Below are 25,925 nucleotides of genomic sequence, written 5' to 3'. Positions count from 1 at the left end.
AAGTGGACAATCTTTGTATGGTTATATAAGAATGAGGTTCCATTTCCCAGTGTGCCGCTTCAAACCCCAGTTATTTCTTGCCTGGATCGTTCTTTCCTAAAGGAATCCTCCATACAAGCCTGGCTTCCTGGGCGACCCTCAACAAAAGGGAACACCTTGAAGTAACATTTATTTTTGTGATATTTGGGTTCAAAGAACAAAAAGCCTGCTCTTATGAAGAATCACCTACATATTTCAAATAAACAGCAAAAACCAGTGCATTATTAAAAAGAAAACACCATGCCAAAATAGGAGAGCAATTAACAACTGAAACATTGCATGTCAACAAAGTAAACATTTGTCTTAGTTTACCAATATAATAATATACTAATTAATTCCTGACAAAAAATCGTGTTAAAAGCCATGCTTGTGAAGTGCAAAATGTAAGATGGGTTACTGTTACCTAAGAGGACGATTGTGGCATCCGCTTTAGCCTGACGCCCCAGGCAGCTTGAGGGTGGCCCCTATGATGTCCCTCAGAATCCGTTGTTAAAAAAGGTCACAGTTGTTGAGTGATGCCCATCTGCAATCTCTGTTCTTCCTTATTTACTTGAAAAGTATGCATTGTGAACAAGCATTGGCAAAGCCAGCAGGACCTGTTTTTGTGTTTGCCATTTGGTTTTGGCAGTGGTGTATAGTTTTGGCACGCTTTGTAGTTCCGTCGAAATAAAAAAGGTAACAAAAAAACACCATGATGGTCACATAAAGCATGCTTGCGCCAGCAGGAACCATTTACTTTCATTTTTAGGTTGAGCCGAGGCAACGCACATGCGCTGCTGCAAGGCCTGTTGTTATCTCCGCTATTGCCTTTTGGCATGCCCATTTGATTGTTGTTGTGCCATTTAGAAATAGTTTTTTTTATTGGTGCATTTGGTCAGATTTCCCGCCTTTGCGTGCCTGGGTCAGGCCCAGGCGATTTCACTCATTGTTTGCTTGCATTGGCCATCCCAATATGTCCACGGTTCTTCCTGGTCATCCTGATATGCCTTTTTATTTTAAATGGCTATCAACATTGTTTTAGGCTATCAGACCATTTCACGGAGCAATGCTCTGTTCTGCACCTGCAAAGTGGCAATTTCTGTTCAGTAAGTGTTGAGGTATGCCAATAGCTCTAACTCAAAAAATGCGAGACCTATTGCATTTCTAATGCTTGTATACTTCAGTATATACCTAAATGTGTATGTACTTTGTGGGCTGTGCAGATCAGCCCTAGGACTTGTCTGCTTCTGCATAGGAGACTTTTTTCTGTTCAACTGCCTCTATTTAACTGTTTTGATAGAAAACGACCAGTAGAGGTCAGTAAAATACCAGAATTATTTTCTGGTTGTTCAACTGCCTCTATTTAACTGTTGATAGAGTGCGGGTTCACCTGACTAAGATTTTACCATACTCACCTGGGCCCATAAATACATATACACTTTGAACAGGTAAACGTACGCTTAACCAGTGATTAATTTTAACCTATTAGGACCTATACCTTGACTTACCAATCCTTGTCACCGATACCTAGAGTCCTAAGGGATCACTGGAGTTAGCAAGAAAATAGGTACTGAATAAACATTTGCACTCATAAATAACCACAGACTCGGGAAAGATTTAAACGCTTTATCTAAATATTTTCTTAAATGTTAGAGTCCATACTAAATCAATCAGAGCTTGATCAATTTGAAAGAATAAAATCAAAGTAAAATGATGCAGAAATATTATGAGACTTTCTTTAAGCATTGACACAAAGGAAGGGTAAGAAGAGGGAAACAGCACAATGACATACCCATGCAGCTTTATATTTACCTAGAATGGTGTGAAGACCAACCCTGGCCACGGGCTGGGATAAAGGATAGGACCCCAAGGATTGTCGCTCAGCATTGTATGTTACGCCAACGATACCTAGCTCACCCTCTCGCTCACAAAGAACCCAAAAGACTCCTGACTCTGCTTCCACAAAGAAATGAAGGAAGTCACAGGCTGGATGAAAGACAGTTGCGTGAAGCTCAACTCAGAGAAAACCGAGGTCCTCATCCCCGGCCCCTGCACCTCCGTCTGGGACAATACCTGATAGCCCTCAGGAAGCCACCCACCCCTACAGACCATGCATGAAACATCAGCATCATCCTCAACTCCTCACTCTCCATGAACCGCAAGATCAACGCCATCGCTTTCACCAGTTTCAACTGCCTGCACATCCTCCGCAAGATCTTCAAATGGATCCCCCCGATTGCAGAAGGGCCATCACCTACGCGCTCATCACCAGCAGACTAGACTACGGCAACGCCCTTTATGCAGGAACAACAGAACTTTTCTACACAAACTCCAAACCATCCAGAACGCTGCAGCCAGTCCCATCCTCGGACCACCTCCCCACAAGCACATGACCCAACACCTACGAGACCTTCACTGGCTCCCTGTCGAGAAGAGGGTCACCTTCAAGCTCCTCATCCATACCTACAAATCCCTCAGCAACATCAGACCCAAATACCTCAACGAGAGAGTCTCCCTCCACGTACCCAAGAGGAACCTCTGCTTGACTGACTTCGCATTGGCAGAGGTGCCTCGCATCCCCAGAGAAAGAGCAGGTGGGAGAGCTTTCTCCTACATCGCAGCCAAGACCTGGAACAAGCTTCCTGTGAACATCAGATGCTCCCCAACCCTGCACACATTCAGGAAGGACCTCAAGACCTGGCTCTTCGACTGATCTGGAGCTGCCCCCGCCAGAGCGTTATGACCCTCACGGGTGAGTAGTGTACTTAATAAACCCTTGATTGATTGATTGATTCTCAAGTCACAAGATGTCCCAGGGCCTCCGTCCATCAGACCCTTTAAGTCGACTGGGACATGCAGTCCTCCTCTCCAAGGCAATTGTGGCCCTGGGGACCACATCCCTGGGGCCTTATTTGTGTTCCCTGTATCCCACAAGGGGCACCCACTGCACACTATTCTGCTAGCCATGGAGGAGCCCCAGTGCCCCTGTGGACCAACCAGCTCCTGCATCCAGCCTTACTAGGTCCTGTGGGATCCGGTTTGGCTTCAAACCAGTGGGAACATCTGTTTTCATTTGCTCCAGCCGGACAGGAGCAATATGCGTTTTCCTGTCCGCAAATGAATGGGCAGGGAAAAAAAAGTCTGCTCCTATCTGGCTGAAGCCTTTTAAAAATGCTTTTGAGAGCAGGGAAGCAGTGACCAAGAAGTGGGCTTAACGGGACACCATAGTGGAGGCAGCCCCCACTCCTATAATTGTATATGTCCACCCCGGTGGATGGGACCGTGGGACCTTTACATACTCGGGGATAGGGATTGTGTGTCACTCAGGACAGGCACTAAGGGCCTTATTATGAGTTAGGAAATCTGTGGACCGCTGCACCGGAGTTGGCAGTCTGACCATGGAGAGCTCAGCAGTCTGACTGCTGTATAACGAGTTGGGTACATTGGCTTTGCGAAGACTGCATCCAAACCTCTGAGACCACAAGCAGACTACTGATCATGTTCAGGAAAAGGCAGCTGCCATAGAGTTGTACCGCCGTCCATATTATGAGTTGCCTTTCACATGAGCTGACCACGGCAGTTTGACCACCAGCTTCAAGGTGGGAGAAACTAAGGATTTGGGGTGCTTACTCACCACATTTCTTGTTCTTCCAGTCAGAGTTGATGTGGATCCCTTTCTCCAGGTCCCCCTTCACAGCAGGATCTTTACCCAGAGTAATACAACTCTGTCTGTGGTGTTATAGCTAACTCCTTTTCGTACCATATACCCATTGCCACGACTGTACACATACGGGCCCGACTCCAGCAATGGGTAGAAGGTATTTTTCTATATCTATCATGCACACAGTACATATGCAGTCAAAATGCACACACTGGCATCAATATATTTGGAAAATACTCCCCACTGCCTCAAGATCTTCACATCCACACCACCTGCACTGTGGTCACTTTGTAATATGGTCGTCTATAGGCCACCCACACTGTGGGCTACTGGAGGGCAGTCGGACTGCCAATTTCGTAATCAGACCCAAAGTCTCCAAGTCCGAAAATGGCTACCTGCACCATTTTTTTTTCATTGAGTAGGTAACCAACCAGAGTGCTCACTCCAGCAGGTGTGTGTCTCTTGTGAAAGCAAATTGGCCCAAGCCAAAAAAAAACACTGGGCCAATCAGAACGCTCTATTTTTAAAACTGGGTGCGATGGACTTACGCTAGCCTCAAACCCAACTGTCCACATATACAAATAATTTTGAGACTTTGGGTCTGATTACGATGGCGGACATATCTCCATCGCCAGCCTGACAATGTGGTGGCAGTCATCTTAGGACTTGGGACTCAGTCCTGAGTGCTAAAAAAAAAAAAAAACATTTAAAGGGGTAGGGTAGGAACACCCTAGGCAGCTAGGCCTGGTGAGAAGGGGTACCACAGAGCTGAATAGTTAAAAAAAAAATGCTGCAAATGCACTGAGATTCTTCTAAACTGTGACAAATAAAAAAAACAGCTTGTGCTCCTGTGATGCAAAAATAAATGCCCCAGGGGTGGACCATGGCTTAGGATGGGTGGCTCAATTTAATAGTTAGGGGAGGGGGTGTGCGCCCTCTTGCTTGGCCCACTTGGAGATCCTAGAAGCCCCATTCCATTGGGTCAAATAGAAAATAAAGAGGAGGGGGCACACAGCCCCCCTCCCCAAGACTAATAGACCCCAATGCTATATATTTTTTAAAGAGGAGGGTCCGCACGTCCCCTCCCTATGTCTGTATTTCCCCCAGGTACCATCTCTTAGGACCTGATACTAACCCTGGGCATAGTACTATGCTTTGCTACGCTTGTGGAGCGTGCATAGTTTGTGCTACTACGTACTACTCGAATTGCACGTAGCACAGTGCAAAAATGGATAGCGGGCATTTTTTGCCTGCTCGCGGTCCTCAACGTCAAGTTGGCGAGCGTGCAAAATCAACATCCCAGCAAGACTTTTTCCTTGTTTGTGATCAGCAACATCAAGTGTGGAAAATAAACCTCACAGTGATATTCTCAATGCGGGGAGGTCACGTTTCTCATTGCGAGTGGTCGCGTATGTTCATGACCGCTCGCAATGAAAAACTACCAGTTCTCATTGAGAAAGCTGCCACTCTTGTACAAATCTACTTGAGCGGCAGAAAACGACCTCTTGCACTGTGCAAGATGCCGTTAGCAATTACTGCACAGTGCGGATAGGCATCCGGCAGGTGTAATCAGTGCGAACAGCATTTTCCCTACCGTACTATGGAGTGCGCGTAGATACACGAAGCATGTGTAGTGCGAAATCCACTTCGCGTAGCTACGTGTAGCGCTACTACGCAAATTACACCCAGGTTTACATAATGTACAATGTCCCAGGGGATGCACCCCTGGGACACAATTGTTCCCTGCCAAAGAGATACCCAGCCTGCACTCTCCCGAGCAGGGAACACAACTTTTCTAACTCCAGGGAAGAAGCAGTTGTGAAATGCTAATCATACCTAGGCAGGAGCAAACAAAAAGTTCCACTCCGCTCAGCACCCAGTATGATGCTGGCTGGGAGTCGTCTTAGGTCCCAGGATCATTGAAGCTCCCCCCATGGACCCCAACTTCCCCTACATTGTAGGTGCCCTGCGAGGGCACTGAAGCACCCACTCACAAATTAGAAAATGAGTGTCTCCCACAAGTGGAGTCAGCTGGGGCCATGGGTGCCCTGGAGCTCCTAATGCCACCCAACTACCCCTGCATAGTGGGTCCCCAGATAAGCACTCAAGCACACACCCACACATTAGAAAATAAATGGCTCCCACAAGGTGAGTCAGCTGGGGCTGTCCGGGCCCTGGAGCTCCTCATGTCACCCCAACTAACCCTGCAGTGTGGGTCCCCAGATGAGCACTGAAGCACACACCCACAAATTAGAAAATGAATGGCTCCCACCGGGGGACTCAGCTGGGGCTGTGTGGCCCTGAAAATCCATGTCACCTCAACCACCCCTGCAGTGTGGGTTCCCCAGGCTAGCACTGAGACACCCACTTAAAAACAAACAACCCAGCTCCCACCAGTGCATGTAATGTGTGCCATTTGAGGAAGGGACTGAGACTGAGGGGGACCTAGCACTCCACACTAAGCCCACAACTAAAAATAATTTTTAACATATGGGTGTTCACTGGTGTATTTGTTATAACTGCCATAATAGCATGGGTCTCCCCCACATTTTTCCTTCCATTCTCCGGTTTTGCTGTGAGACCATTTCCAAAGGGGAGCAGGTAACCAGTTAATGTTAGGTGTCTTTTTGGATTTGTAATGAAAAATCCTCTCTCATGCTAAAGTCAGACTTAATTGCAATTTTAAAAATTTCACTTTTAGAATACTTGATCATTTAGCATCCCATTCATAAGTGTTACTGCAGCACTTTTCACCCTTAGTGGGATGGGTATGCACTGACGTGGGTCCGTTGCTCACTGTGCAACTGGATTCAAACTAGCCTGGCTGACAAGGGGTGTTACCCCAAAGCAGGTCCCAGGATGCGTGTTCCCTGTCCAAGGAGGAGCCAACTTGGCAGTTCATGCTGGACTGTTCTCATGAGGAGCAGAGTCAATACTGATTTGCGTATGACTGGGTCTAAACAGTGGTGGCATAGTGGGCAAAAGTACAATGGATTTAACCCAGATCTCTTGACATGGGGGGATGATTGATACATTTAGCATTGTGTCCATCATTTGTTGTCACAGCACTTTTCACCCTTCGTGGGTTGGGTTTGCTCAGACGTGGGTCACTTGCTCACTATGCTACTCTATTCAAGCAAGCCTGGCTGACAAGGGATGTTACCCCATAACTATTTCCAGGATTCTTGTGTCCTGTCCAGGGAGGGCCCGGCTTGACAGTTCGGGCTGGACTGCTCCCATGAGGAGCAGATTCAAGACTGATTTCAAGTCCAAACTGGGGTGGTGTAGTGGGCAAAAGAACAATGGATTTAACCCAGATTTCTTTACTGGGGTGAATATTTGAGTCATTCACCATACCATTCTTTCCATCATGTGTTGCTACAAAATGTTTAGAAAGTTGACATTTTACTAACTTACCGATTTAGTGCCTGTAGCTACTCACTGGGTAACATGACTCGGTTTAGCAGGCAGTTGGACTGTGTGTATTCCTCCTAGACAGAAACACACCATAGAGAGCTTAGTTTTGCCTGGATGGGCCATCACTGTCAGGATGGAAGGATGGAGCTGGACTCCACACACAGGGCTGCTTTCATCCTGTAGTTAATCTGGAGCTGGGCAGAGATGGCAAGAAACCTGTGCATTTCCAAGGAAACCCTCTAGAAGTCTCTCCCACTTCAAATGAAGATTCAGGTATACATTTTAAATCTCAGATACCACCTCTTAAGTGCACGTCTGGACCTATGGAAACTGCCAGTACGAAGCACTGCCATTCTACTGGACTGATGCCCTGATGGACTACTGACTTGCTGCCATGCTGGATTGCTATCCTGATGGCCTCCTGCCTGAGGCAGAGTGATTTGGGCCTGCACCTGATCCCAGGACTCGCAGAGTGACTCCAAGGGCTAGCTTACTAGCCTCCTGTACAGAGCAACAGGGACATAACAGGCTCATTACCACATGTATCATTATCCAGATCCAGCTGGAGCGAGCCCCTGACCTCCAATTGGTGTCCCTCAGGTCTTGGATCCTTGATGTGGCCTCAACAAGGCTACATTGAAATTTGTCAGCTCTTCCTAATTACGTATGGGCCCCTTGGAGCTGAAACCTTGTCACTTGCAAAGCCCACCAATGCATAGCTCAATCAACCCGACTCTGCGCTACAGCATCAACCATTCATGGGGAACTCCCTCACGTGGGTCCGGCACAACTGCTGGTGATGGCAAGAGATTCTTCACACTACAGAGACTACCATACAAAACACCAGGCCTGTGTTTTGTGCTACATCAACAACTGGCTGCAATACTTCTCTTCTCCTCGCAGCTCCCATGAATGTTACTCTTTATGCTGGACTGAGAAGGTAACTTTTCAGTGGAACTAACCTCGTCCCTTTATCCAACCTGTGCTCCATTTCGGTTGGCCTGAACTTGTGACATTCTGCCTGTATTGCACACCCAGATAGTTGCAAGTGGCTCGTTAGGATTTGTGGTATTTTTTTCACTTAAATCTTTATAATTGCATATCTCCAGTTCAACTGATTGGATTTTTGTTGTTCTGGTCTTGATTTATTCATTTCTTTTTTCTGCATGAATACTTTGCGTCCAAGTTAAGCTTGACTGCTCTGTCTGAAGCTACCAAAGGGTTGAGCCCAGGTTAATTTGAGGTTGCTTGTGCCTCACCCTGACAAGTACTGTGCTAGATGCCTGAGTAGGATTTCACCCACCAAAGAGTAACCCTAATTCTCACAGTAAATAATAATTGAGTAGCTGGATTTGCATCCAGCTGCTTGTTTCCAGTCGAGGGAGAACCTGGCCTGGCAGTTCAGGCTGGACTGTTCCCATTGGGCACAGGGTCAAGACTGATTTGCATATGGCTGATTTCAAACTGGAATGATATGGGGAGCAAACGAAATGATGTATTTAGGCCCAGATCTCTGTACTGGGGTGAATGTGTGACATTGTTCTGAATTCTGTCCATAACTTGTTCTTTTTACCTTTAAAAATATGGCATTTTACTGCCCCTAGCCCTTTTGTGTCAACTGACAATTAGACATGTAAATTTATCACAGACTGTCACACAATCGAGTGATTAGGTCTGCCTGAATTGGCCATCTGCTGGCAGGATGGGGCGCAGGGCTTAGCAAAAGACACACAAATGACAGACAAAATGAGGAACAAATCAAAGCATTTAACCACAATCAAGAGATCTGGGTTAAGTCCATTTTTCTTTTTCTCACCAAGCCGCCCCAGTTTAGACACAGCTATGTGCTAATCAGTACTGACTCTGCTCCTCATGGGAACAGTCCAGCCCAAACTGTCAAGCCAAGGGCAGTGCTAAGCACCGCTATGCTTCCACTGAATAAGGTATGCTTTGCCTTTACACAAAGAACCTAGTACATCCACATTGTCACTGCAACCAGCTCAGGGGATTCAAGAAAATCCATGCACTTCAAAGAAACTTTAGAGAAGTTTCTCCCATCTTTCAGAGGAAGGACACTACCTTATAAAACTAGGACTTTCAGACCCTGTCATCAATTGACTCCTAGATCTGAAGAAGTACTCGCAGAGGACTGCCTGTTGCTGTGACCTGCAGTCTGCTCTTCAAGACTGCTTTGCTGTACCTGGAAGGACTGCTTTACTGCCTGGAACCTGCCTTGAACCCTCTGAATCCAGTTCTGCTGTTGAGCCCTCCATCTTCACCTGAACCCAGTACTTCTATAGTGCCTCCTATGGTTAGTTGGCTGTCTTGCTGTTCAGAGCTACAGGGACACAAAAGGTTCCTACCATGTTATATACACACCTAGACCCAGTGTGAGGGAGTCCTGAACCCCAATTGCTGTTTAACTAGTCTTGGACCCATGGTTGTGGTGCTAAATGTGCTCAGTAGGCAAATTCCCCAGACTGAGTACTTCAAAAAAAGTGTTGGCCAATAACTTCTCTGAGAACCAGGAGAGCACCAATACCAACCTGCTTGCCTATCTACCCGAGCTGCATTGCAGGTCAGATTGACTTCACTGCTTCGCTCGCTACATTCTTCTCTGCAGCAGCAAATCCTTTTCAACTGTCATTCACCAAAGGGGTATCTGAACCCCTGGAACGGCCATCAGCTTCAGCCCTCTACCTTGTCCCACTGGAGATTTTTGACTTCCATAAATACGACTAAGTCCAAATGTTGAAATCTTCACTGCAGATTTAACCGAAATATCCCCAACGATGAAGTTTCTTCCTTGAACATCTCCAGCAGCCTTACCTCACTAAACTTTACCTTATCAGAAAACTTTTTTCAAATTTTCTTCCAAGTCCAAAAGTAATTGCTGACGGGGTGCAATCCACTTCTTGTATCTGAACTGCAGTTCATCACAGTTGGCCATATTTTTCTAATTTAACCCACAACTAGATGTCTTTGTTAGGCACTTTGATCTCTTAGGTGTTTTTACAATGTATTTTTTTTAATTCACACCTCCAGTTCTGCTGCTTGGACTTTCTTCATTTTTGTGTCAAATAATTAATTTAAATGTACTCTATGGGGGGCGTGTCCAAGATGGCGATGGTGTAAGTCACACCTTTTGGAGCTCCGCCAGACTTCAGGGCCAAAGGCATCCGGGCGAGGGAGTCTGGCATCGGACGGGCTAGAAAGACCTTTCGTCACCAGAGGAGGGTGGCGAGCTCTTTGATCCCACTACAGACCTGAACTTGCTTTAATGAGGCTCTCCAGCAGTGGGGCTGAGCTGACCCGGGACCCGAGAAGGGACTGTATTGGAGGCCATTGAGAAAGCACAGCACCTCGGCACGGTGCGTGGTCCCCACCCTGTGAGTGGGGTTGAGAACTGGATCACGGCCTGCGTTAAGTGCAGCAGGGACTATTTGCGGCCCACCCTTGGTGCCAGTGATAGCAGTGAGTGAGGATGCCTTGCTTGGTGCGTGAGACAGGGGGAGCAGGGAAGCTTACCGCCCGCTGCTGCTTCACTTGGCACCTGCTATGACTGCTGGAGGCATCCTCCCACGTGGAATCACCCCTTCTTGGATCATTTGGTCTGTGGAGGGCCCCCTGCTGACTATGCAAGGCAAGGGCCTAAGACAGAGTCCAACTGTGGCCTGCTGCTGCAGGCCGGCCTGCCTTGCAGGAGATATCTGCCTCTGCCAGGGAGGTCTTGACGGGAGTCCCGCAGGGCTCAACCTTGAGCCCATTACTTTTTAACATCTATATGACCCCATTGATTGCACTGGCAGAAGAGCTGGGTGCCAAAATTATGGCCTACGCCGATGACACCCAGCTTCTGTTCACTTGGGACGACTCTGATGTATGTACCGATATGGCGCAAAGATGCCTAGCCGTTGTGTTTACGTGGCTCGCACAGGCCAAACTGAAGTGCAACGAGGGGAAATCAGAAATTATACTGTATGGGCAATTTCCCCCTCTTTTCACAGAAGCTCTGTGGCCCTCTGATTTCCCCCGCCCATTATCTGAGGGTGGCCCGGCTAAGAACCTAGGAATTTTGTTTGGAGATGCCCTTAGGTTCGTGGAACACATCAAGAGATTAACGGGCGTGTGCTTTGGGACTCTTAAATCCTTAAGCAGATTTTTCCCCCTGCTCCCCCAGCCGGCTAAGGAGATGGTCACTCGGGCGCTTATTCTATCACGCCTGGACTATGCCAATGCGCTTTTTCTTGGCATCCCTGCATATCTGGTAAATAAATTACAACTAATCCAGAATGCAGAGGCTAGATTTCTTCTTGGCATTTCTAAGAGATCAAGCATCAGATTTCGAATGAGTGATCTTCACTGGCTGACCGTTACTCAGCGGGTGCAGTTTAAGGCTCTTGTTCTAGCGCATAGAGCTTTACACGATTCGGGTCCCCCATATATCAGGAAAAGAATGGCCTTCTACATACCTAGACGAACCTTAAGGTCAGCTGTACATCGATTGATGACCATTCCTCGCTTTCGTCGGGCCAGGATGGGCGGCCAGTCTCTTTCAGTTAAAGTAGCCGTTCTTTGGAATGCCCTTCCTACAGTGCTGCGCCGCATTCAGGATCTCAGGAGCTTTAAGAAGCTTCTTAAAACTCACCTTTTTAAGCAGGCCTTTTAATTTCTTTCTAACCTCTGTTTGAGATCGCATCGCGCCAGGATACTCAAGAGTAGTTGTGCTCGCTTCAAATTCCCATATAACATAACATAACATAACATATTTTGTGGCAACAGTGCTGGCCTTGGTTTCCCTCAGCCAACAGCTGCAGGAGGGGTGATCAAACATCCATGGGCCCCTACAATAAAGATTTGAGCGCTGTAGCCTCCTCCCCACGGTCCAGACTGCAAGCCCAGACGGACATCCCTTTGGGCTCTCTGAGATCTGCCTGCTTGGAGAGAGTCGGGACATGGCTTGGTGCTAGTTGGATCGCTCCCCATTCTATGCATTTGGATCTACCTCAAGGTCCCCACAACAGGCTGCCTACTACCTAACCCTGGCCTTACTTTAACTTCATAACTTGAGGCAAGGGCCCTGACCCGCGGCCCACCTCCCATCGGTGGTGCATCGGGTGTGGGAATTGTCACCCCCTTCTCTTTCTTTCCCCTCTCTCCCTGGGTGGAAGGAGGGTTGACAGAGGAGACCAGCCTGCTTGTGTCAGTCTACTCAGCAGAATCCTTGGAGGGGGGCTTCTGGAGCTGTTACACCGGTCTCTCTGCGGTGGAACACGCTGCATTGGGAGAAAATGTCCACACATCACCAAACAAAGAAGGACTCCTTGGTAAAGGACAGTTTTGCCCGCTCAAGCACGAAGAAAGCTGAGGCAACGCGGGCAAATGATGACGTGCCTGCACTACTGCAGACAGAAGGAGGCAATAATGGCTGCAACCAGCGACATGAGATATATTGAATTTGAGGGATTCAAGGTTGGACTGTTCCAAGACCTGGCCCGACCACCTTGCAGAGACACACGGCCCTGAAACCTCTAACCAACCTACTCCGAGCTCAGGAGATTTGATACAGATGGGGTCACCCCTTTTGGCTACAATTTGTGTGGAAAGAGGAGACCCGGTCAATTTGCACTTTGGCAGACGCCTCTGCCTTAACAGAAATGCTAGACTTGCACAAAGCTTGCCGCTGGGCTCTCAATCCGGTGATCTTTTGGACAAGAGGTGGGGGCCATGGCAATCTAACAGACAGGGGTGAAAACACTCACCAAACTGACAAAAGCCGACAGCTGAGAGGAACAATCCCAACTCCTCCTCCAATTCCAACACAAAGGGTCAACCGGGCCCACATCTAGCAACCATTGAACGATTGAGTGATTATTTTTCTGCTACCTCAAGGCAACTAACGGAGCAGACTCCCATTACTTACAGTCTGTGGGCCATCCCTTTCCGGCACAGCTCATTGACCCACGTGACCCAACTTCTTCAGGCACAACCTGCCGAGACACAGACCCCAAATTGTTGAGTGAAATGACTCCAGGAATGAGAAGTTGATGCACTTCATGTTTTTGCTGTTATTTGAATATGTCAATGGTTGTGCTCTTCTACTTTCACTCTATCTTACTATTTACCCTTGCCCCTGTCAGTGGGGGAATGGGGGGGGCAGGTCACTTGCGTGAACATACAACAAGGTACGTAGTTACTACATATGGTGTCTGTGCACAGTCTTAATGGTCCGGGCTAAAATTCCTCGGCAAAGCAGATTGCAATACTTTAATTCTTCAAAGGTACCAAATGAGACATATGCATGCTGCAGGAAAGTCACTTACTCCAGGCAGATTGGCGCGGATACACTCCCGTTGGTTTGACCACCGATACTTTTCATCAGACTCCACTAAGAAAGCTGAGGTTGCCATCCACATTTTGCGGGGAAATTTGAGGAGGTCATGGTGGACATCCCTGGTCGTGTGTGGTCATTGAACATACAGGTACGGGGTACCAGGTGCACCGTGGCCACTATTTATGCCCCCAATTATAAGCAGGAGTCATTCATCTGGGATGCCCTGGGACGCCTATGTTCTACTCCCAACAGAGAGATGGTTGTGGGGGGTGACTTTAATGTTATCATGAATGGCCAAAGGGACAAGTCTCACTCCAGGACAGGGCAGGGCAGGAGTCTCACCATGAGCATTAATGACTGGCTGATTGAAGATGGTCTCATTGATATTTGGAGGCATTTGAACCCCACAGAGGTAGACTACACATTCTACTCTGCAGCTCACTGCACATGTACTTGAATCAATTAATTTCTCACTACGCCCCGGAAAACAAAAGCTACTACCGCTATGGAAATAGGGGTAGCTACCCTCTTCGACCACTCCCCCATTCGCTTGAACTTCTACCCCCCCACGGCAGACCTAAGTCCCTCCCCATAGGCGTCTCAACACCACACTCCTTACACATGATAAAGTCCGTACAGATACCTTGGAGGTCCTGACCACATTCCTGGCTCACAATGACACACCAACACACCAATCGCAACATTATGTGGGACCCTAAAGGTAGTTTTGTGGGACATTTTATTGGCATTGCCTCAGGTTATAATAGGGAACGATGAGACAAAAGGGTCCCTTTAGAAGTCATATAAAGGAATTAGAGGCAGAAAATGCCCTAACGAGATCCGTGACGGTGCGCTGTCAGTTGACAAACGTGGGGAAACAACTAAGGACCATAGATATGTGAAGACTGGAGTATGCCTTGCTGATACTGCACCAAAAATACTACGCAGGTAGCAACAAGGCAGGACATATGTTGGCCCACCGGCTGTGGGCTAGAATGATGGATACCTGAAATATGTAGAGAGGATGGCTCTTCAGGTGCCACAAATGAAGGCATTGCAGATGCTTTTGGTGTGTTCTATAGGGCCCTCTACACAGCTGTTCCACTGTGGGAGGGTAAAATGGATCCATATTTGTCACGGGTCTATTCAGGCGCAGGGGAGGCGCCATTGTATGTGGCTTTGGAGAAGGACATCACGGTACAGGAAGTGCTCACTGCTATCTATAGGCTGCAACCCCAGAAAGCGCCAGGCCCTGATGGATACAGCGGGGAATTCTATAAAACCTTTGCCTTCCACCTAGCACCTATACTCACTCCCCTATACAAGTCATATGATATACAGGAAACACTGCCAGATTTGATGTGCCAGGTCTTCATCTCTGTAATACCCAAGCAAGCTAAAGACCCCAAGCAATGTGTATCTTACAGTCCGATTTCATTGCTGAACGTAGATGCAAAAATCTTCACTAGCGGGCTGCCTCTTAGGCTGGTGCCATATGTGCAAGAGATCATTGACCCCGATCCTGATCAAGCCTGATCAAGCCAGGTTTTTTACTGAATGTGGGTGCAGTGACAATACTAGGAGGCTATGTCATCTTATGGATAACACACATCGCTCTCAGACACCGGCGATAATGGTAATGATTGACACTGAGAAGGCATTCAATTCGATCAGGTGGGCCTAAGCCCCCGGTTTTGAGGCTGGGTACAGGCGTGTTATGCAGCTCCACAAGCCAGCATCTGTGTCAATGGCATTCATACTGCCCCCTTTCCCATAGAGTGGGGAACCAGACAGGGATGTCCCCTAACCCCTTCTATTTGCGCTCTATATGGAGCCCCTGGCAGTGTATACAGGGAAATATAAGGGTGACCAGGATTAAGATGGGAGAGAGAGAGCATAAGATTGTGCTATACGCAGATCATGTACTCTTGACTTGACTCTTATGGATCCCGTTGAATCCTTGCCAGCAGCCATGTACATGTTATGTTATGTTATGTTATTAGATTTTTATAGCGCACAGCTGCCCCAGCAAAGGGGCGTCCTGGCGCTTTGACAGACACTATAACATAACACACAGTAAAAGAAGGAAATTAACCAGACACAGGAAACAGAAAAGTTTTAATCGCCTGCCTGAAGGCGAACAAGTCATCAAGAGCACGGATATATACCGGGAGCGAATTCCATAAGCCTGCCGCTAGCACCCTAAAGGAACGGCCACCCATTCTGCTCAGCTTAAAGCGTGGACAAACAGCCAGATGGAGCCCCTCCGATCTCAAGGATCTCGCAGGCACATAGGGCGTGAGTAGATTGGCAAGTGCCGGCGGCGAAGAAGATTTCAGAATTTTAAAGGCCAGACAAAGCGCCTTGAACTTGATTCGCTGTCTGACCGGGAGCCAATGTAAGGCCATAATGGTGCCAGACACTGAACAGTGTCTGGGAAGGCCCACAATGGCTCGTGCCGCGGCATTTTGTACTCTTTGGAGCCTAGAAGCCTCCGCTTGATTCACCCCTAACAACAGTGAGCTGCCGTAGTCCAGCCGAGATAGTATTGAGGCCTGGACCACAAGCTGTCTAGTAGGGGGATCAAAGTATTTTAAGACCGGCCTAGTACCCCGAAGAATTCCATAGCACGTGGCGGCCACCTTCTGGGTATGGTCCCTGAAGGTGAGCGCAGAGTCCAACCAGATTCCTAGGTTTCTCACTCCAGCAGCTGGAATAGGAGTGACACCTAACTCTGGTGGCCACCACTGGTCACCCCATAGCTTAGCGTGCTTCCCTAATACCAACACCTCCGTTTTGGTGGCATTCAACTAAAGGCAGTTGGTGCGAAGCCAGCTTGCAACTGCCAAAAGACCCGCACGGAATCTGGGGGCCTCCACCTCAGGGTCTCCACTAAGTGTCACCGCTAGCTGTGTGTCGTCCGCATATGAGGCCATCGTGAGACCCCACTGTTTGACGACACCAGCCAACGGTTTCACATAGAGGTTGAACATAGTAGGGCTCAACGAAGATCCCTGTGGTACCCCCAGCTCCAGGGAAAAGGTGGCGGATTGGCCCGGAGGTATAGCCACTTTAAAGGAGCGATCCGCCAGAAAAGACCGAAACCACTGGAGAGCGACATCCGTCACTCCTGCCTCCTGTAAGCGTTGGATCAGTATGTGGTGGGACACAGTATCGAAGGCAGCGCTTAGATCTAATAATATAAGCGCTGCAGTATGACCTGAGTCCAATACCTGGCGAAGATGTTCCGTGATGTAAAGTAATGCCGTCTCGGTACTGTGTCCCGACCGGAAGCCGTTCTGACTGGAATCCAAAATCTGGTTACGAACCAGATGCTCAGACAGAACAAAGTTGACATGGGCTTCTGTTACTTTAGCGATCCAAGGCAGCAGGGAGATAGGTCGATAATTTTCTGGCAGCCGGGGGTCGGAGTTGGCTTTCTTTAGTATGGGAGTGACCACTGCCTGTTTCCATGCCGTGGGTACCGTTCCACCAGACAGCGACATATTGATAAGATTCAATATGGGGTCACGGCATAGTGAGGAAAGTGTATTAATAAAGGCTGGCTTTAACGGGTCCGCAGGGGAACCTGACTTGACCCTGAGGCTGAGTTTGTCAAAGGCCTCAATCGACAGTTCAGGTAAAAAAGCCAGGGGCTCAAAGTCCGTCATGTCAGGGACAGTAGCCTCTCGATCCTGGTGGAGTGTGTCGAACCCATGGTAGATTTTTTTCACTTTCTCCACAAAAAAAGAGGCCAATTTATCACAGTGAGAATCTGTGCAAATCACCTCTGATGAGGATCTATTTTTCATAAGGTCCTTCAGTACCTTAAAAATCAGTTTTGATGGGTTGGGGCTGGTGGCAAATTCGTGCGCGTAAAATGCGGCTCGTGCTCTACAAATAGCTCTATGGTAGAGCTTCAGCTCAGTAAAATACCGAGTTTTCAGAGCAGGGTCATAGGAGCGTCTCCATTCCCTCTCTGTTTTTCGGCACGATTTTTTCAATTCTGCGAGAGACTCATTATACCAGGGACTAGATGTTTTAGTCCGGCCTTTCGACCACCGTAGAGGTATAAGAGAGTCCAGGGCATCAGTAATCCAAACGCAGAACTGTTGGTAACCTTGTTCCACATTAGTGAAAGTGCTCAAAGGTTTCCGCTCCAGTATACCGTAAAACTCTTCCAACGTAAGCTTGTGCCAACGCCTTTTAAGGATAGGCCTGTCCATAGATATAAAAGGCTTATCATGGACCGGACAAAGGGCTTCAACTAGCAGATGATCAGTCCACCCCATCAGCCTTGGATCTGACAACCTTAGCCCGTCAAGTGTGGAAAAAAAGGGGTCAAGAATGTGGCCTCCGGAGTGGGTTGGAAGGGTGACAAGCTGAGTAAGTTGGAGAGCTTCCAAATCCGCCAGCAAGGAGCTCACGGTGGTGGATGACCCATTGTCAAAATGGATGTTGAGGTCCCCCAAGATGTTGAAGTTAGCACAACCAAGCGCTATGGGACTGACCATATCGGCCAGTGCGGACCTGAAGACAGAATCATTGCCGGGGGGACGGTAGACAAGCAACCCACTAAAAGTGAATTGATGGGAAAAGGCGACTTTGAACATAGCACTTTCACATGCGGGTAATCCCGACGGCTTCCATTCAGCCGGAAAGCAGGATTTGACTGCCATAGCGATGCCACCACCTCTTGTGGTCCTATTGGAAGTGAAGATGGTATAATTCTGGGGGATGGCCAGGTTCAATATGGCAGAGTCAGAGTCCTGAAGCCAGGTTTCTGTCATTAAAAAAACATCGGGATCCTCTTTCTCTATCAGATCATAAATGGACAGGTGGTGCTTTACAAGTGATCTGACATTAAGGCACCAAATACGAAGATCTCGCGATGCAACACGTGTTCGTGTAACTAGGGCGGCATCTTCCAAGGAGCGAATTTTAGTAGGGCTTTTAAGAGACCAGCCTTTACAGGCACAGCTATATGGGCCAACCAAAGGGTCCACAGGCTTACATAGACATCCTTTGAACGAATCCCCTATGGCTAGCAGCTCTGTCCGTGTGTAAGACAACATACCTGCCAGGAGCGGCAAAGCACCGCTATAAAATATAATATACAGAGCCTGCCCCGCCTCGCGCTGCCTCGACGCGAACGAGCGCAGACGGGCAGGACTCTGGCAAGACTCCGGCAAGCGACGGCGTCCTCACCTGCGCGTCCCGCTGCGCGGGAGAGGGAAGCTTTAAGTAGGCTCAGCAATTCTAGCGCGAGCGCGAGGACGCTCCAAGATGGCGCCCGAAGCTACAGTAACATCCCTACCCAAAATGGCGCCCACAGTGAACCACCCCCGGGATCCAGGCCCGCCAAAACGGCAGTGAGGGAGCCAATTATATGCGGAGTAAGGAGGGGGCAAGACCCTGCTAAAAACCGGGGAAAAGTGCCACAAAGTAAAATAAAGCAAAATGACAAAATCAGGATATTTAAAAACAAAGCGCCAGCAGCAGCGCCAGCAGCAGTAAGTGCGCAATAGGATAGGCGTCTGTCAAGACCGCCTCGAAACTGAGTCCGCCTTAAGTAGGCTCAGCAATTCTAGCGCGAGCGCGAGGACGCTCCAAGATGGCGCCCGAAGCTACAGTAACATCCCTACCCAAAATGGCGCCCACAGTGAACCACCCCCGGGATCCAGGCCCGCCAAAACAGCAGTGAGGGAGCCAATTATATGCGGAGTAAGGAGGGGGCAAGACCCTGCTAAAAACCGGGGAAAAGTGCCACAAAGTAAAATAAAGCAAAATGACAAAATCAGGATATTTAAAAACAAAGCGCCAGCAGCAGCGCCAGCAGCAGTAAGTGCGCAATAGGATAGGCGGCTTCAAACTTAATCCACAGAAGTCTGTGATCTTAGCACAATTTCTGCTCCAGTGGATGACTGGGGGAGCCCAATGCCTGGGCTTACAAGTCTTTCCCACAATTAAAGCCACAGTAGACCACAATTATGGGAACCTATTAGCCATGGCCCATTCAGATCTCACTAAATGGAAGCAGCTAAACTTATCTTGACTGGGGAGGCTTGCGGCCGGTAAAATTATGCTACTCTCCAAGTTGCTTTATGTAATGCAGACCCTGCCACTTCCGCCTTCCCTGGAGGCTCTAGATAAACTGCAGAACTTGATTTGGGACTTGATTTGGGAAGGCAAATGGGCAAGAATGTCCAGATATCTGGCCTTCCTTGTGGTAGCAATGGGAGATTTGGGGGTCCCTAACATTAGTAAATACTACCAGGCCGCACAACTGCGGTATGTGGTGGAGTGGTACCACACACTCACCGAAAAGCACTGGTTCTTTATAGATCAAGGCATAGCGGGAAAACACATATAAAAGGTGCCGTGGCTGCCCAAGCCCCACAGACCATTGGGAGTATACATACTACCGCTCACAAGAGCGACAATGGGTGCCTGGGACAGGGTGCAGTTGAGATACAACCTCTCCACTCCGATCTCCCTGCAGACCCCGTTTATAGGTAATCCAGATTCCCCCGACACTGGAGGGTTCAGGATTCAAGGTATGGCAGGAGACCAACTACAAATGAAAGGGAGACTTATTTGACGCAGACGGGCTCATAGGCTTTGACCAACCACAGGCCTTCTACCTACTCCCAGACTCAGCGAAATAGCAATATATAGCTGTGACCCGCTAGGTCACTCGTCCATGGATCCATCCCCGTGCGGGTAGAACCCTACTAACCTTTGAAAAATGACTTATCACGAGGAGCTCCTGCAAGAAGCTGCTCTCAGACATATATACGTTCTTGATACAGCCTGTGAGTTCATTGCTGTCACCCACTAGGGCCAGGTGCGAGAATAAAATGTGAATGCCCCTTCTCTGACAAGGAATAGAGTGATATCTTACACTGAGCGGGAACATCCACCCTTAACACCACTAGCAAGGAAATGCTACTCAAAATAGCCAATTATTGGTACTTCACGCTGGCAAGGGTGGCCACGTGAGACCCTAGAGAGAGTGGGTTATCTTGGCGACAAAGCCATCAGCAGGGCACTTACACATCTTCTTTGGCATTGCCCAAAAATAGAGGAGTTCTAGACAGAGGTTCTGGATGCCATTAACACAATATTAGACATGAACATACCCAGATTCCCCAGTTATACGCTATTGGGCTTCCCCAACTCTCTTACATACCCACTGAAATCACCGAGGGGCAAGGCTATCACCCTAACTTTAGGGGCAGGTAAGCAGATCTTTCAAGCCAGATTGGGGACCGACAAGGTACCCATGCTTCAAGACTGGTTGCATAACGTATGGGAGGTCTTAGGGATGGAAAAGGTGACAGATGTGGTCACTCAACAGCTACCACGGTACGACAAGATGTGGCAACCATGTATAACATATTTGGCGGATGAATTCCGTGAGTTGCCATGCCCCCAATATCTGCGGATTCTGTGCCTGAGAGCCCCTATCACTCTCTTGCGCACCTAGTCCGCAGATACCTGTAAGAAGCTCAGACTTATTAAACAGACAAGGCTTGCTTATGCGATCCACCCTCCACGCCTCCCTTTATCTACCTGTTTCCCTATTCCCCCTCTTCAATGTTATTCTGTTACATTTCTTTTTTCGTACCCACCATATTGGTACAAGCCTTCAAATGTCGCACCACCGGCCAGTTGTTCTAGGTGGTTGTCTTTGTTATACCTTTTTGCCAACTTATAACATCATTAGAAATGGCTTAAACATAAAATGTACTCTATTTTTATAAGTCAGTTTGGGATGTTCCTTGTGGTGCATTTACACTTTATTACTATTTGTATGCTGAATAAATACTTTATATATTGCCTTTAAGTTAATCCTGACTGTGTTTGTGCCAAGTTAAACACAGGTTAATTATTTACTTTTTATGTTTCACCCTACAAGGGATTGTGGCTGTTGTTTGGCCAGGGCTCACACCCAGTCAACAAACAACCAAATTCTTAATGTTTTAAACAAAATATAACACAGAATTTCGCCAGTTGTTGTTATCTCAAGTAACAGTCATTCATGCCCTCACCATGCACTGCTAATTACCTGCTAATTACCCCATATATTACATCAGTCATGACATGCTCTATGACATCATTGATAAGAAAACTGCAACATGTAAATTACACCATTGATGGCAAACTGCATTGCCGGTTATAGTTACCTTAGAGCACAACTTATTTTAAAAATGCAAGGGTTGTGTGGCCCCACTCCTGGATCCTCTAAAGGCTCTAGGGACCCCTTCCCCTGAATCTGGGTACTTCTATTAAGGGCAGAGTGAGGGGGAGCAAATATATGTCCCCCGGGACCCTATGCTCAAGGCCCTTCTACATTTATTAAGTGGAGAGGGGTGCATGGCCCCCCTCCCCAAGCCGCTTAATGCCCCGGGGACCCCACCCTTAATGGCTCGGCTCTAATTACTGTGTCTCGTAGATTCCACTCCTGGGAAACAGTTTCTCTGTCTGCCGAGCACTGGCAGGGACATGTCTGCTCCCACCTGGACACTACATCAGAAGAAATTTTGCCACTATTGGCAAGAGCTTCAATAGATTATCCCACTGACGGGATCAGACAGTTGTTTCCCCGTTCATAGTCTTGAGTGCAGGAACACTGCACTATGGTGGGAGCAAGCACAAACAGCTGATCCCACCAGGTAGGAGCAATGATGGTTTACGGGCAGGGAAACAACTGGGGCCCATTGGCCCTGGAGCTCCCGTCTGCAGATCCTAACTGTATATTTTCTTGGTGCCCTGAATAGGTACCGGGGCACCCAGTTACAATAGAAAAGACCCCAGGGGATATGGTTCCCAGGCTCACGAGAGTCTCAGAGAGGGGAGCACATGCCCCTTTCCTTTTTAAAAAATGAAGGCCCCAGGAGATGGGGTGCCCAGGGACAATAGCTTCCACCAATGGGAGAAATCTTGGTCCTGCAGAAGGAAAATCACAGGTGAAAGAGCCACAGGAACATCCATTCAGTAATTTCATTATTTAAACCCTCATTTCTCAAAAATGGCAGCACAGATTTACACCAAGTAAAGATCTAGCTTTCTGAAAAATTTGAGGTAATTCTGTTCAATCATTTTTGCTGCAGCACTATCAATAATTTTCTATTGAGATCGTGTTTTGCGTCTGCCCTTTTTCTCGACCCCCTCTTGATAGATCATGCAAAGACTTTCCACAAGGGAGTAGTGGTGAATTAACTTTTTTCAAAGGTTTTATGAAGATGTATTAAATGGCGCCAACTTTATTATCAAAACAAAAAAAGGTATTCCTATAGAAAGTCTGGCAGTACCAGTGACTGCCCCTGTGTGGTATGGTACTGCTTGGCTGGAATAGATTTTAGTCTGTTTTGTCAATAGTGCTCCTAGAGAAGAAGTAAGTGAAATTTAGCCTTACTCTTTCGTGGGTCTGTTTTATTATTTATATATAACTGCCATGATGCTGCTTTTGCGCATGTTACTACATGACTTTATTATGCAAGACTCTGTGCCTTTCACATGAGAACTGTATGCTTTCTGAATTCTCTGCCTGTTCCTGGTGTTTAGTCTGAACCCGATGTGCAAGGTCGATAAACAATGCCCCTTGTTATTCTGCTCTGGTCAGTCCTTAGGGATGTACGGCATTACAACGCATGCTTTTACATCGCATGCTTTTACAACGCGAGTTTTACAACGCATACCATTACAACGCATAGCGCTTTGAGGTGTTGGATAGTGAATAGTTTAATTTACTATTCCAACTCCAGTCCCCGTGGACACTAGGGAAGGTGTTGGACAGTAAATTAAACTTATTCCCTATCCTAGAGCGCCCCCCAGCGCAATGCGTTGTAATGGTTTGCTTTGTAAAAGCTGCGATGTAAAAGCATTGCGTGGTAAAAGTTGCAATGTAAGTGATGTTTCCCGTCCCTAGCACCTAGACAAAACATGCTAACACAGCTGCTATTGCTGGAAACTCGTGCTTTGATATTATGGGGAAGCAAGTTGGTTTTACACACACTTGGAGAGAAACTTTTCCAGGGAGAAGAGCTATGCTGTTCCTATGATGTAAAATACCATCTAGGCACTAAGGTATGTGGGTCTGCTGACAAAGCCCAGCAATCTCCTTGTATATAATAAAACTTCTTCCTGCCAAGGGGAGGATGGATAGCCCTTATAGTCCTTTATCTACTCTCTGTATACGATGACATCCCCTTCATAATCTATGGACTTGCTACAATGCTAACTGTTTTAGGTCTATAACAGTGGCTCTTTCAATTCTTATTGTGGACTGGTACGAGTGAATGAGCGAAAGGGTATGTCTTGCTACTGCGATTCCTGAGAGAGTCAGGAGTGTTGTGTTCTGGGGTGTCTAATCATTTCCATCTTCGTGATAATGTAGGAGAGCGAGTGAGACACTATAGCTAGTCGGTCCCGGGTTTTTTTCAGCTCCTGAGGTGGTAGGAAGGCTTAGCACCTTTACACTGAGGTTCCGTTTTTCTGTGCCTTGTTCTGTGTATGTGCAGAAACCCTGCATCAAAGACCCCGTCTGCTTTGCTACCTTTCACACCTTCACCCTGTGGGAATTTCTTCCTTTGGATCTAGTGATATTTATTTGAGCTTGGCCTCTTCCATGGGGAAATGCTGCAGGCGGAAGCTCAGAGGGCTTCACTATGTCAAATACATTCTCTGCTAAGTTCTGCTGGATCTGATTTGCTGCTCAGGAGATGTACATTGAGAGAACATCCAAATCTTTGGCCCAGTCATGATTCACCTACGTCAGCTCTGCTTGGCAGGTTGGTCCTGGTCCCCTGACATTTCTCTGAGCAAAAAGTTTGCAAAATGGTTGCAAGTCCCAGGTTTCAGGAAAATTCAAGAGGAGTACAGTTTGATATCAGCCATGGATCCAGGACCTTGTGGACAACAATTGGGGGCAAGATCCACTCAACTAGAGGCCAGCAGCAGGGTCCAGGGAAGGCCCACTTGGAAGTGGTCAGCTGAGCAGTTGCAGTAAAGACCTCTGCAAGCTTGCTGTGTCCTTGTTGCTCAAATAGGAGGTCAGCCAACTGAACCCTGGAATCCTTTCTGGCGTCCTGGGTTTAAAGCAAGCAGGTCCCGTGTACTTTCTAGTTCTTGAGACAGCAGAGCAGTCCTTCTTCTTAGTTTCACATGTCCATGAGAGTTCTGACTATGACACTGGGACTGCCACATGTATGCCCAGTGCCACCCTGTGGGTGTGGAATACTCATGGACACTCCCTAACCAATGGGGTAAATATTCTCAATGGTGCCCTGCCCACTTTTGTAGCACTTCCTGCATGTTTTCCTGTAAGCTATCCCACAGCTCTCCTATTTCCCTAATACCAACAAGGCAGAAGCCTTCTTCCCATAGTCAGAGCCCTCTGTACTCACCCAGATGTTTGCCAATTGAAATCAGAAAACCCTCCTATGTGGTCACCCGAAACCAGTTTAGAGGTAAACTAACTAAGAAGAAACAGGGAGGTATGCCTAGGTGTAAGGGTAGGCGTCCTTCAAATCTTAGGAATGGCAGGACACAGCCCACATGCCTTCTTGCTCATGAAGAAAAATCACCTATTCACAGCCAAGCCTTTTGTCCATTGTCTGGGAGTAATCCACATCCCACTACAGGAGAACGAAGCAACAGTCAGGTGACACTGGGCACTCACAGACAGGCACATTTGTAATAGGTAGGAAAAAGGCAGATTTCTAAAAGTGTCATTTACAAAATAGTAATATAAAATCTAATTTTACCATTAAGTAAGTATTAGAATCATCTTTCTGGTGGGGCGTGGCTTCGGCGCCGAGAAAGATGGCGGGCTGATGGCGAGGCTCCCGTGACGGACTTCACATTGTGATAATCCTGCACTACTATCGGGCGGTATTTCGGGCAGTATTGCGAGTCAGAAATACTCCTGCAACATCTCCATGATGCTATGCGGCTAATGTTGCCGCTTTCCAACATTTTACAGCAGCTTTGTCATCACGCCTGACTGACTGTCTCTTCGCGGCTCCGGCCGCCATTTCCTGTTTCTGAGGCGATATTCCTCGTAGATCGGACGGGGCTTCAGCTATCCTTTGTGCTGCCTTTTCATCGGTGAAATGCTCCACACATACTTTCAGAAGGAGGTGAGCCTTTCCTTGGTTGCAGTTTCACCCCTGCGCTAGTTTCAAGCTGTTTAATAACTCGGCTCCGGTTTTGGATTTCCGACCGCTTTCTACTGTCATTTGGCAGCATTTTTCTTTGTCTCCTCCTGCCTGGCCCTTTCCCTGCTTCGTTTTCTGGCTCCTAATCATTTATTCTTGAGATGTACTGGTCCCTTCAGCGAGGTGGTCCCTCTGCTCTCAGAGTTACGAGTTTTTACACGCCATTAATGCAGCCTAGCTTCAGCTGAGACACTGGGACCAATTTTTACAGCAATTACCTTCATGCAAATGTTTAAGATGTAGGGATGTGTGTGACCTCTCTGTCACTTCA

The sequence above is a fragment of the Lissotriton helveticus genome, chromosome 1_1, assembly GCF_964261635.1.
Source record: "Lissotriton helveticus chromosome 1_1, aLisHel1.1, whole genome shotgun sequence".
NCBI classification, from domain to species: domain Eukaryota; kingdom Metazoa; phylum Chordata; class Amphibia; order Caudata; family Salamandridae; genus Lissotriton; species Lissotriton helveticus.
Note: the sequence above shows the minus strand (reverse complement) of the source record.